Source organism: Rhinoderma darwinii, chromosome 4, assembly GCF_050947455.1.
Source record: "Rhinoderma darwinii isolate aRhiDar2 chromosome 4, aRhiDar2.hap1, whole genome shotgun sequence".
Lineage (NCBI taxonomy): Eukaryota > Metazoa > Chordata > Amphibia > Anura > Rhinodermatidae > Rhinoderma > Rhinoderma darwinii.
In genome coordinates this window covers 116,945,533-116,958,138 of record NC_134690.1, presented here as the reverse complement: position 1 = coordinate 116,958,138, position 12,606 = coordinate 116,945,533, and the positions used below count along the sequence as shown (strand labels likewise).

Sequence of the window (12,606 nt, the reverse complement as noted above, 5' to 3'; positions counted from 1 at the left end):
CAGTAATGTGTGCATCTTTATGTACATTATTGAATACTACCGGTTGTAACGGCTGCTACTGCCGTAAACTTCCCTTCTCATGGCGTCCCACCGCCGCTCTCCTTTTGGACTTTCTTTGCCCAGACACGTTGGCTCTTGCAGTCTTAAAGGGCCAGTGCAAAATCTGCTACCTAGCTTTCCCTGGGTATAAAGGGACCTTCATTTCCTGGACACATTTCCTGAGCACTTAGGTTCATCCTAGCTAGTCTAGTGATATCCTGCTTTATACTTTATATGGATTTCCTGTGATTGACCTCTGTCTGTAGCTTTGACTATCCTTGCCTGCTGCCAGCCCTGACTTCTTGCTAGTGACCCATGACAAACCTCTGACACCAACCCTGACATTGGGTCAACCAATTGGGAGTGCCCATCTGCCACCTGTCCTGACTTTTGCTATACCTGATCTTGCATTCTCTCTACTGTCTTGGTACTACGCCTGTTCACATTGGCTGTTGCCAAGGGAGTCTGCGTTGGGGGTAGCGACCTGGGTTTCCCTAGCAGTAAAGTCCAGAACCCTGTATAAGTGTTAAAGGATGAATACCTAGGGTTCCCTTAGAATCCGCTCCCTGGGTTAGCCCCACGTCAAATCCCTTGGTGACACAGTGGGTTCACACCATCCTCTACAGGCCCCGTCCTCTCCAGGTCCTATTAACCACGGGCCCCGTGACACCGGCTATTAGGCAATTAAATACTTCTATTAGGAAGACATTAACTATGTGCTATTGTCCAGCTGTATATCATTTTAAATGGACTTAAGTACAGATGTGGCCAACACTTATCCTGTTGTATCTACTAAGTGCTATTTGTTTGTGCTTTGGTCAGCAGTTGGAAATGCTACAAGAATGTTTTTGTTAACAAGCTTCCAATTTGTAGATTTACACTGCTATGTATGGGCAAAACATGATGTCTCTTTTTAAGAATACCATTTTAGAGTTTATAAATTAACTATTAGATAGTGATATGGTTGTCGTGAGTTACTAAAGATATGAAATAGGGAAAGTATATGTAAATCATTGTACTTTGAATGATTCAACCAATTCCAGGATTAGCACTCTCTTTCAGATTCAGATTGTCATGAATGTAGTCAAATTATAAAATTTGTAAGGGTGGCATTTTACTATTGCATAGGTGTTGGGTTCACCTAGGCTGATCGTGAATGATAGTCTTAGGCCCCATGCACATGACCATAATTTTTATCCGTATGTACGGATCTATAATTACAGATACTCTGTGGACCCATTCATTTCCAATGGTGCACAAACACCTATCCGTATATTTACGGATGTGTGTCCGGGCCGTAGAAATGATCCACATAATATAGAACATGTCCTATTCCTGTCCGCAATTGTCCGGCATGGACTCCCCCTTAGAAGTCTATGGGCGCATGCAAAATTGCGGTTGGCTATGGATATGCATTCGTATCCTTCTGTAATTGTGGCGGCAGCAGGGGATTCCGCAAGAAAATAGCGCCATGTCATGTGACAGCGATCATGTGACCTTTTCAAGTGGTTGGGACATGTTGGTAGCATCATTTGTAGCCTCCATTTTTTTTTGCAAATCCGTAAACACGGATGCACTACAGACCGTATTTGCGGACAGCGTGCCAGATATGCGGATGACTTGTGGATGACTACAGATCCGTATTTGTGGACAATAAAAAAAACACTACAGTCATGTGCATGAGGCCTTAGACAAACATGTGAATCTATATTTCACATTGTAAATTGGTTATAGAATTTCATTATGAAACATTGTGTAGTACTGTAAGTTGTCCTATTGGCTATAAAATTATATGATAAACATGATTGGTGATATTTTTTCATTTACTTTGTAAGAGGTGAGATGGCTGATATATGGAGCTTGAAAGGTGTAATGCCAGGGTTTATACAAGTAGTTTATCAGTTGTATTTTAGACTAGTTTCACACACAATGTTTCGGCGTGTTTATGCGTCTCCGGTCAGATGTCCCTGGAAGAATATGTGAATGTATGAAAATGTTTTGGTTTGTGCCATTTTTAGGACTTTTTGTGGTCAGAGGCGTTTTTTTCAAAATATAGTATGCTAAACGTATAGCCTTTTTTTCTGGCATTTTTCTCCATTAACTTTAATACACTTTTCAATATAACTTCAAAAACTACTAAAAAAAATGGATGTACTAAAGTATATTCTTTAAAAAAACCACTAAAAATTATCAAAAAACACCACTTAAAACGTCAGAATTTTTTTTTTTTTGCAGGCTTTTTCACATGCGTTTCAAGTCAATAAAAAAATAAAGGGGAAATCTGTGTGAACCTACAAAAACTGCGTCCTCTTTTATAATATTAATTAGTTCTGGGATGATAACTTAATATAAAACTAGTAGTTTATCCTGAGTCTCCATAAACATTAGTCTATAAAAAGAAAAAATTAACAGTAAAAAATTAACCAGAAAATTACAATGTCTGCTGTTTGGCTGAATCTTCTGGCCAATTACAAGCACTGTAGATTGACTGTAGGTTGAATGTGGTTGCGCTTTTTCCAAGGTCCAGAAAAGGACATTGTAAGTTAGAAATTTTGTACTCTGAGGCCATTGTAACCCAACTGCATCCACACCAGCCAGATGTGACACGTGAGTGAATACATTTTTTTTGCACCCAACATGCATTTGGTTATTCAGTTATTAAATACTGTTATTTTACTATTTAAAAATTAAATTATTTGTTTTTTTCAAAAACTCTACACTATTACCCCCAAAAAACGTATGTGGGTAGCTTTATTGTTTTCAGTTTTTTTATAGATGTAATAATTTGGACACTTCTTAGCTGGATACATCATTCCTGTTTAAACTTAGACCTAAAATCCTTTCAAGTATAAAATCAAATCTCTACTTTATTAGCCAATATTGTCCCTTATAAAAACCTATTGCAATACAATAGAACAAAAATGACCAAATTTATTAAGTAAGTCAATTCTAACAAACTTTCTATGTACTCAGAATTAATAAATACGAATTCATCCGTGCTTTACAACAAAAATACCGAAAGCCAACCACTTTCTAATAAAAAAACATTACATTTTTTTTTCTTATTCCAAGTAACAAGTCGTCATACACTGTAAATAACTAGAACTAGGTTTTCTTAAGACTAAACAGTAGACCGGTGTTTCTTAACAAACCCAAGCCGAGTATCCCCGACTCAACATTATAAGGCTAAGCTTTATTTGATATAACATAAACTTGCTTCTGCTTCACTGACTCTTTTGTGAACTACATTATTTTACAACTTCCCCTTACCTGTGAAATATGAAAAACAGTTCATGAATTTCTGTTTATTAGAATTGGAGGAAAGAAAATTATTTCATTGTATGAAAAAATCTTGTCCAGAAAGCAGAACGTCAACATAAATGACTTATAATAATTGTGTGAAGCAGTACATGTGAGTGTCTGGGCATGACGAGAGGTAACCACAAGTGCAAAAGTGCACCACATGCAACACACCCTCTGTGAAAAGGCAGAATATCTCCATTTTTGCAATGAAGAGACTCAGCAATCCTTGCCACCAGTCTACAATTAGAGTCTACTGGCAAGAAAATCTATAAACATATCTTTGATGCTTCAATCTGGAATTACAACAATTAAGTGATTTGTAAAGAAGACGTATCAACAGAGAAAATATAGAGAAAACCTGTTTAATGAAAGGAAATCTAAAAACAAGAACTGCATGAAGGTAAGGAGAATATTTCCCATACACTCGAAGCTACACTGTGGTACAGAAATGATTATAAAACGTTATTTTAAAAAACTTGTGGTACCATACCTGTCACCCTCCTATTTATTTCCATAGGGATTTAGGAAGCAGAGCTATGGGGATTGATTTGTCACCGTCCTCTGGCAAATGCTTGGGTTTAGATTCCTTAAACAGATGGTGGCTATGCAGGGTTAAAGTCTATTCTATTAGTCAGGGAAAGAAATAACCTAGGTTAATTAAAGTCAATGGCTGGCAAAACGTATGCCAAAAGTCATGCCATTTATCTTGTATAGGGGAGAATGTTAAATCTTCTGGTACCACAAGATTGGGAGATTTTAACAATCAGGATTGGTGCAGCTAGCCATTCTCATTTATGCTATTTTATAGGGGCTGTGCCACGCACATACATACAAAGTAGAGTCAACAGGAGCTAAAATGCCACTATGCTTTCCTAACACCATTGCCATTTCATTCTGGTAACCGGCAGGGGTCACAGTAATCGAACCTTCGTTGATTGGAAATTGGTGGCACATCTTAGCAATATGCCATTAATGTCTCTCCTTTTGATAATAACATCATATTAGAGAATTAATTTTTATGTGAATTCCTTATAAATAATTTCGTTTAGCTACTACAAAGATGGAGCTTCACTTTATGTCGTTAATGAGACAGTAATTGAACACTTTTATATCCATCAGCTTTTAGACTATTTCCAGTTTTTCAGATGTTATATTCAAGCTCTAAGTGCTGCATGACATTTATACCTTAAAAACATATATTAACTTTCTGATACACAAGTTTCTGCTGAACTATTAGATCATAATCTAATCATGTTTAGGCTGGATTCACACATGCACTATTGACACAGTTTTTGAGGCACTTTTTGATGCAGTGTGTTGTCAAAGGGAAGAATGGATCCAAAAAGAAGGAAAAGTATGAAGGAAAGACTGATATGACTGATCTAATGGCTTAAAACACTGCATCAAAAACGGCACCAAAACTGAATGTGCATTAACAGTCTTAAAGAAAAACACCAATAAAAATAAATAATTCACTCTTAATAAGGCTATGTTCACACTGCGTTCAGTGTATACATTCGGTATATGACAAATGCATAGGATATAATGGGCCAGATGCATGCAAAAGAGTGTCCTTTTGAAACACTTTTGGTTAGTATAACTTTTTTAAACGTTATTGAAAAGCATAAGTATACTGTATGGTATAAGTTTTTTTTACAATTATGTTTGGCATACACAAACACAAAACCAATTATCAAGGTGCTTTTAAAAATATTTTTTCCATGAGCCTTCTGTTAATTGTATTTCTTGAGATTGCTGGACCAATGTACTCCCTCATATGAAAATTTGCTTCTGGGCTGGTGGGAGGATAAAAAGGTCTTCAACGAAGGTTTGATTTTTTTATACCCATAACATACGTTTTCTAGGAAGATACATTGACGATGTACTAATCCTCTGGGAGGGGGAAACACAGTTATTTAGTGATTTTTTTGGAGATTCTCAACCAAAATGATCTTGGCCATTTCTTCACCAGTAAATTAAATGTGATTAACTAGCTAGATCTGACAGTATGGATCGATGATAATTATCAAATACAAAACAAAAATATTTCATATACCAACATAAACAAATAATTTACTAGCATGGTGTTATCACACAGATAGCTTGTAAAAGGGTATACCCGTTGGACATAACCTAAGGGCACAAAGGAATTGCTCTAGAGCACAAGATTTTGAGGAGGCAAGAAGGGATCTATATTCCAAGTTTAGTTCAAGGGGGTATTCCTGTAAGACAATGAAAAGGGCATGTCATAAGGCCAAAATAAGAAATCAGAATTCCCTCCTGATCGAAAAATCTTTGAAAGACGAAACAAAGAAAATGACAAACTGATTAGATGTTTAGGGACTTTTGACAAACAAAACTAGAACATCAAAAAGATAATTTCCAAGTATTGGGAAGTCTTAAGGAACTTCTAAAAGAAGTGTTACTAGGTTAACCGATAACTTACAGAGGAGGAAAAAAATCTGAAGGACTCCCTTGTACATAGTCACCTAAAATTACATAAAGAAGATTCTAGCGAATATATCAGATTAACTAAAAGGCCACATGTTTTTTTTTAAATGTGGAGGGTGCAAAACCTGTAAACAAAATCTTATGTCTCAAAGGAAGACCTTTGTTAATCCAGTGGACCAAAAATCTTATGATATTGAACAATTTATTAATTATAAAACTGAGGGGGTCATCTACGCAGCACAGTGCATTTGCCTATTCATACATGTCGGAAAAACTATACAGCAATTTAGATGGAGAGAATGTTACAACATGTATCATTTAAACCAAAAATGATACACCAGTTGCAAAACATATGAAGTTTGTTCATGATAATGATCTGAGGGACATTTAGTTTTGGGGAATCCAACATAAGAATTTAGGACCGCTAGGAGGAGCTCTTAATAATCTACTTTTAAGAACTGAGGCCAAATGGATCCATAGACTGGATTCACGTTACCCAAGGGAACTCGATGAAGGGTTCATATTCACACCATTTTTATGAGGATAGTAAATATTTATTATTTGCGTAAAATCTGGCATTTAAAGAATTTGTAAAAATGATTTTATATATTAGTAAGACAATATACAGTTTCAATTCAATTCGCCCCAGAGAAATTAGTATATGAAATTGTAACTATATTAAGCTAGCAGCTTTAAATTTACATTTATGTGTCTCCATACATTATTAATATACCAATAGTGAAAATGAAACAGTATTATGATAAAACGCTTTAATATCATTAGTGAAAAAATAAATAATGGGATGAGGAATACGTACAATTAATGTGAGGAATTAGAGAATCAAGCAAATGAACAAATAACATTTTATTACAAATATACATAAGAAAGCAAATGACCATGTGAAGGGATACATGTAGATAATATAGTGCATTTCAGAAATATTCAAACTTATGTATAGTGTAGAAAGTTTAGGCAGTCACCTAGTGTATGTATTTCTAATAGAAAATTAATATATACACAAAAAATAACAGTCTTAGGGCTAATTCGGACGAGCGTAATACTCGTCTGTGTGCTGTGCATTGAAATAACTCACCGCACATGGACCCATTATTTTTAATGGGGCTATGCAGACATGCGTGAGTTTTCACGCAGCGAGTGTTTGTTGCGTGAAACTCACTGCATGTCCTATATTGGTGTGTTTTTGCTCACCTAGTCGCCCATTGAAGTCTATGGGTGCGTGAAAACCACGGACAGAACGTGGACGACATCCGTGTGCTGTCCGTGTTTCAAGCATCAGTTACATAGAAAAGCAGAGAAATTAATTTAAAAGAAAAAAGAAGTGCTTGCACGGACTTGAAAAACACATGGCACACGCAAAGCACACTGATGCCAATATGCAACGCACACGGACATGAAATGTAGGAAAAACACTGCGTTTCTTACGCGAGTAAATCGGACACACTCGTCTGAATGTAGCCTTAAAGTCTCAAAGTGATGAAGTGTAGTAATCAGTGGTAGTTTAGATAGGTCAGTTATAATAACAATCTATATAGACCTTATGTAGAACTAATAAACTTTGGATTTGTCAAGCCATAAGATAAACAAGTGAGTCAATATAGCTAAAATACAAAAAATATATATGATTAGTTTAATTACCCAATAATACTAACTCGTTTAGAACTATAGGTAAAACAATGTCTCCCCTCAACTTAGCAACGCATCCGGTTACTAAGTGACACATGATATGTCGCAAGATAAGGAGATCCTTTCCTTGCTCTAAGCGTCGCGTTCTGTTGCTATGCGAGGGGAAGGCAGACTTTTAGCCTTTCTTCTCTCCTGACTTAGCGACGCATCTGGTTACAAGGTGACGCAACGCTAGTCCTACCCGGAACTCCAGCCAATTGACAAATAACAAGGCCGGCCTTCCGGCCCTTCCCTCTCCTTACCTACTGAGACGTCGGATAACTAGGCGATGCTAAGCTAGTCCTGTCTGGAACTCCAGCCGGTTGACGAATAATAATAATATTTCTCTAAAAATACCTGAAGATGCACTACACTGCATCTCCCAGAGCCTATCAGTAGCAAGATGGGCGGTGATGCTAGATTTTAAAAGGAGACACTGTTTGACAGGACAGCACCATTCTAACCAGTCATTCCCTTCTGAAGACGTCACTCAGAGTGGTGAAACATGTAGGAAGGCTGTAGGAATGCATGTTAGTTTTTAAATCACAATCTATTCAGCCTAGTGATTGATACTTCAATATGTTATTATAGACCAAGCGCAGGGCACATGAGCAGGGAGCTTAGCTCGTGTTTGTCAGTAGTACCTGGTATAGGAAATGGAAATATAATTAAGGCAGTTCTATCTGCTGGAATAAGGTGTTATATACAATACAATTAATTATGTAGACCAATATCTTCCCCTGCTATTGGACTAGCAATCTCAAGAAATACAATTAACGAAGGCTCATCGGTAAAGCCGCAATGGGAATTAGGGTGAAATATGGGTAAACAAGCACTGAAATCTGGCTCTGAACCCAGTAGCCGTTGCGTGCCCTATGGCAGTAGTTTAAGCTAATCATGTGTCATCCTACATATTTATCTCAGGCTTTGAAAAAAATAATAATCAAGTTTGTTAACTTGTGCCATTGCATCACACAGAGGCTCCCCACAACAAAATCAGAACCATCAGTTAAAAGGGCAAAGGATTAACATTAGAGATGACCAAATACATTCTGCATGAATCGAATTAGTTACGAATTTCCTAAAAGATTTAGATTTTAGGGAATCCGAAACATATGGGATTTCTCCTGCACGAATTGTCTTAAATGGCGTCCACCATTTTACAGATCAGTAGAAGATATGAAGACAGAGAAAAAGGATCACATGACCTGGCGGGCTTCCTCATAATGCCTTGCAGGCAGCCCTACTTCTAGCACAGCCCATCATGAGGGGTATAGATGTCAGTCACTGATGACAGAGTGGATGACAGTCATATAAGTCATAGCCACTATAAACAGCCCAACCAAGAAATGCTGCTGCAGATAGTGGATTAGTGAAGATCTAATCTGTGGCACACTGCAGGTTGTCTGGGTGCTATTGGTAAGGTTCCCACCCCATCAATAATTAGAAGATAAACTCAAGCACTCCTTAGGTGAATATGCAAAAAAAATATTTATTCGGATAAGGCAATACTTAGAGATAAGTAAAGTTTCGGACACAATCCGGCCTTTGTCAAACTCTATTGTCACTAGTCAATAGAAAAAAGGTCCTCCGGGAAATAGCGTTGTAGTGTAGGGTAACTAGTACAATGGGTATGTGTGTGGACAGGCATACCCATGGTACTAGCTACCTTATACTACAGTCAGGAAAGAAAAAATATGAAGTTGTGCCAGCATGAGGGGAACATTTCTTCTGTTTCAGGAGGCGATTTATCAAGGCCCTAAAATTTGGGAGCCAGGAAAGGGTTGGGACTAAACATATCTGCTAAAAGCGAGGGTGCCCGTATTATACCAGGACAACACGTTCCCTAAAAAATCCCCCAAATTGCAAAGTGTGGACCAAAAAGGGGATAAGAAAGGACACCATCTATCAGTGCGACACTGCACTGTGCATAAAGGATTTCTTCACAGCGTAACACACATCTATGGAATATTTTTATTTTTTTTTACCCCATTATTATACCACCTGTTTATGCCCTGATGTACTCTTCCCGGTCTACATATGCCCCCAAATTATAAACTCATTTACCAGTAAAACTCCAAACAAAACTACTACCAAGCAAAAGCCAAATGGAGCTGCCTCCCTTCTGAGCCCTACAATGTGCCCAAACAGCAGTTTACTTCCACATATATGGCATCGCCATACCTGGGAGAGCCCTTTTAAAAAATGTTGGGGTGTGTATCTCCAGTGGCACAAGCTGGGCACGACATATTTGCCACTAAAACGGCATATCTAGGGAAAAATTGCAAATTTTACTTTGCACCATTCGCAGTGCAATCATTTATAGAAAACACCTGTGGGGTGAAAATTCTCACTACACCCCTTAATAAATGCCTTGAGAGGTGTAGTTTCCAAAATGGGGTCACTTCTCAGGGGTTTCTTTTACTATTTCAGATCAGAGCCTCTGCAATTGTGAATCAATACTTTGTAAGTCGCCAAATTAGGCCTCAATTTCGCATTGGTACTCTTTCACTCCTGAGCCCTGTCGAATATCCAGGCAAAAGATTAGGGACACATGTAGGGTGTTTCTAAAACCGGGAAACACAGCATAATAACTGGAGTGCTGTCTTTTCATGGTGGCACAAGCTGGGCACCACATATTGGCATATCTATGGAAAAATTGCAATTTTCACTCTGCAACATTGAGTGCACACTAATTTCTGGAAAACATGCTCACTACACCCCTAGGTGAATACCTTGAGGGGTGTAGTTTCAAAAATTGAGGTCACTTCTGGGGGGTTTCCACTGTTTTGGTCCTACAGGGGCTTTGCAAATGCGACATAGCGCCCAGAAACCAATCCCGCAAAATCTGCATTACAAAAGCTAAATGGCACTCCTTCCCTTCTGAGCCCTGCCGTGTGCCGAAACAGCAGCTTATGACCACATATGAGGTATTGCCGTACTCAGGAGAAATTGCTTTACAAATGTTGGGTGCTTTTTTTCCTTCTATATGTTGAGAAAATGAAAACAATTTAACTTAAGCTATGTTTTATTGGGAAAAAATTTTTGGGGATTTTCACTGCCCAATTCTAGTAAAAACTATGAAACACCTGTGGGGTCAAAATTCTCACTACACCCATAAATAAATTTGTCAAGGGGTGTCGTTTCCTAAATGGAGTCACTTTTGGGGAATTTCCACTGTACCGGTCACTCAAGGGCTTTGCAAAGCGACATGGTGCCGAGAAACGAATTCAGCAAAATCTGCGCTCCAAAAGCCAAATGGCGTGCCTTCCCTTCTGAGCCCTGCCATGTGCCCAAACAGCAGTTTATGACCACATTTGAGGCATTTCTGTAATCTGGAGAAGTTGCTTTACAAATTTTGGGGGGCATTTTCTTCTTTATTCCTTGGTTGTTGTTTTTTTTTGTTAACACAACATCTTATTGGAAAAAAAATAAAAAAATGTATTTTCACGTCCAAAGTCTAATACAATCTATTAAACACCGGTGAGGTCAAAATGCTCACTACACCCCTAGATGAATTCCTCGTGGGGTGTAGTTTCTAATCTGGGCAATAAATATTGAGTTGTGTTTCCCTGGTAAAACCTTCTGTGTTACTGAAAAAAAAGTGATTAAAAATGAATTTCTGCAAAAATATATGAAATTTGTAAATTTCAGCTCTACTTTTCTCTAATTCTTGTGATACGCCTAAAGGGTTAAGAAACTTTCTAAATACTTTAAGGAGTGCAGTTTTTAAAATGGGGAGATTTATTGGGGTTTGTATTGTATGGGGCCCTCAAAGTCACTTCACAACTGAACTGGTCCCTGTAAAAATAGCCTTTTGAAATTTTATTGAAAATGTGAAATATTTCTGCTAAAGTTCTAAGCCTTGTAACGTCCTAGAAAAATAAAAGGATGTTCAAAAAACGATGCCAATCTAAAGTAGACATATGGGGGATGTTAATTAGCAACTATTTTGTGTGGTATTACTATCTGTCTTACAAGCAGATACATTTATAAAAATGCTAATTTTTGCAATTTTTTGCTAAATTTTGGTGTTTTTCACAATTAAATACTGAATGTATCGACCATATTTTACCAGGACATAAATTCCAATGTGTCATGAGAAAACAATCTCAGAATCGCTTGGATAGGTAAAAGCATTCCAATGTTATTACCACATAAACTGAAACGTCAGATTTGAAAAATAAGGCTGTCAGGAAGGTCAAAAGTGGCTGTAGTGGGAAGGGGTTAATTCAGCAGCATAAAAATACACCTCATATGAACTACACAGTGTATCTCCCATTGAAATCAATGGAAAGCTCTTTGCAGGTGGATTTCAGAGTTTTTTACGCTACGAAATACACCTGGAAATTAGCCATGTGAACAGAATCACTTCTTACATTAATTTGTTATTGTGAATCACCAAACTTCATCCCATCATTTACAAATCCCGTTCAATAATAATCCTGGTGATGATAGTGCGCCACTGCCTGCTTATACAGACGTCATGGACGTGACGTCACAAATTTTTTGTATATATCTAATAGTTCTACCAAAAACTGGCATATTGTTTTGCGTCAAGCATTTATACAGCGGTAGCCAGCACGCTAGCAATCATGTCCACGCTTAGCACGATTGGGTGCTTCTGCATTGTTTGAAAGTACTTGTTTATTGTCAAAGATAATACTTAGTATCAATTTGCTGCGATGCCCCTGATGATTCACTGCAGTACACAATAAATGGTGAAGAAACGCATAGGGCTTTGTTAGGGTTAGACAGTGAGATCAATGAAGAGTGAGATAGCCCTTTATTATTACACTGTAGCCTCTTATCTACGAGTCATCATAGCTTTCAACCTTGGGGGTAGACAGTGTAATAGTGTTACAAAAATATACGCAATATATTAGAGTTTTTGAACCAAAATAATACAAATACAACAGGATTTATTGGAAACCTTGGCGTCTAGTAAGGTCCCAACATTGGTCCCTGAATATAACCCACATTCTTTGGTGCAGACATTAAACAATGTGCATTAATAAATGTTGTTTTGGCTTTAGTCACTTATCTTAAATGAAGTATTAAAGGTTATATTTTAGCCTATGATAACAACAGTCAATTGTGTTTTTTAGTAAAGTATATCATTGATTCAGC

General features: G+C 37.5%; 1 protein-coding gene across 1 annotated transcript in view; it reads right to left on the bottom strand.

Moving 5' to 3' along the window:
- The window catches only part of MED12L (mediator complex subunit 12L), a 507,362-nt gene that overhangs the window by 303,417 nt on the left and 191,339 nt on the right, over nucleotides 1–12,606 (bottom strand). The gene's annotated exons all lie outside the window — the stretch shown is intronic.